We start from the raw sequence: 2,049 nt of genomic DNA, 5'->3' as shown, positions 1-2,049 counted from the left end.
ATGATATAAAGATAGTAATAACATGGAGGGTTGGGGAAAATACTTGGGTTATTAGTAATATTTTGACAATGCTTTTTATTTTATTTTTTTATTTTTTTATTTTTATTTTTATTTTTTTAATTGATTTTGTAAAAATGTTACATTAAAAAAATATATATATATATATTATATATATATATATTATATATATATATGAGGTCCCATTCAGCCCCACCACCCCCACCCCACCATTCCTCCCCCCAGCAACACTCACTCCCCTCATCATGACACATCCATTGCACTTGGCAAGTACATCTCTGGGCATCTCTGCACCTCATGGTCAATGGTCCACATCATGGCCCATACTCTCCCACATTCCATCCAGTGGGCCCTGGGAGGATTTACAATGTCCGGTGATTGCCCCTGGAGCACCATCCAGGGCAACTCTAAGTCCCAAAGGCGCCTCCACATCTCATCTCTTCCTGCCACTCCCCATATCCATCAGCCACCATGTCCACTTTTCCCACTCCAATGCCACCTTTTCTCTGTGGGCCTTGGATTGGTTGTGTCCGTTGCACCTCTATGTCAGGAGGAGGCTCAGATTCCACATGGATACCGGATGCAATCCTCCTGCTTTCAGTTGTAGGCATTCTAGGGTCCATGGTGTGATGGTTGTCCTTCTTCAACTCCATCTTAGCTGAGTGAGGTGAGTCCAATAAATCAGATTGTAGGAGCTGGAGTCTGTTGAGGCTCAGGGCCTGGCTATCATATTGTCAGTCCAGAGATTCAAATCCCCTAGATATATCTTAAACCCCAGCACCAACTACAATTCCAGTAAAGTAGCATGAAAGTCTTGTGAAAAGAGGTCCCATCTGAGTCCAGCCCCATACGCAGAAACACCAGCTCCAAAGAAGGGCCAACTGACATGGTAGTGAGCGCCATCTGCCATGACCATAGAACTTGTGGGTCTCTTTAGCCCTCAAAGGAACCAATACCTGGGGATTGTATCTACTTTATCTGTCTCTTAGACTCTGCTCAGTTGTGCCTAAGGGCAATCCTTCTGACAGCCTCCAGACTCTTTTTTAGAGACTCGTAGCCATATAAACTCATTTCTGCTTTCCATTTCCCCCTTACATTAGGTCAAAGAGCATTTTAAAGTCATGTTATTATATGCAGACAGGAATATTCTGCTGATCCGCATTGAACCTTTAATTCAAGGTCATTTTCTAGTTCCATCTTCAGCTGGTATTTGGTAGAGATCCCTCGGTGCCAGGGAGGCTCATCCCCGGGTGTCATGTCCCACGCTGGGGGGAATGCACTGCATCTACATGCTGAATTTGGCTTTGAGACTGGCCACATTTGAGTAACATGAAGGCTGTTAGGAGGAAATTCCCAGGCACAGTGCTGCTCTAGGCCTTGTTCTTATTTCAGGCATATAGGCTCACAAGCATAGTCATTTGTATCATGCTCTCACTGTTGGACCCTCATTCCTTCCTGGTCCTTACCGTTGCACCTGGGGGACTGCCGCTGTTCCCCTAGGGACCACGACAGAGCACCCCCAGCCAGGAACTCAGTACCCCCCCAGCTGTAGCTTTTAATTGTTGCCACTATGAGTATATCCAAACATTACCATGCACCCTGGGCATATGCCCTGTACAGCTCACTGTGAGTCATATATCACCTGTCAATAGTATCCTATACCAGTATTCCTCCACTGCCATTGCTGAACCACTCTGTGATCCAAAACTTCCTGAAAATTGAAGTCCAGTGTAATGTCAGGGTCCCTTACTAGTAAAATGGCATATAGCGATGGGTTTAAAGGTTAGATATAGAATACATGTTGACTTGGAAAAATTCTACATCCTATCTTTTTTTTTTCCCCCTATTTATTGAACTTCTCTTCACAAGAGCCCTAGACCACAGTAATTCATATATACAATATACAGTACTCCCCCACATCTACCATTAAACCTTTTCCCTTCCACAGCAATATTCTTATAACTTATTCATATCATATTTACTTAAAGTGATGCTTTTTAATCATTAGTTATAAAGGTTTAACAACAATGT

The sequence above is a fragment of the Dasypus novemcinctus genome, chromosome 12 (assembly GCF_030445035.2).
Source record: "Dasypus novemcinctus isolate mDasNov1 chromosome 12, mDasNov1.1.hap2, whole genome shotgun sequence".
NCBI lineage: Eukaryota > Metazoa > Chordata > Mammalia > Cingulata > Dasypodidae > Dasypus > Dasypus novemcinctus.
The sequence above is the reverse complement of the archived record's forward strand: the minus strand, read 5'-3'. Positions refer to the sequence as shown.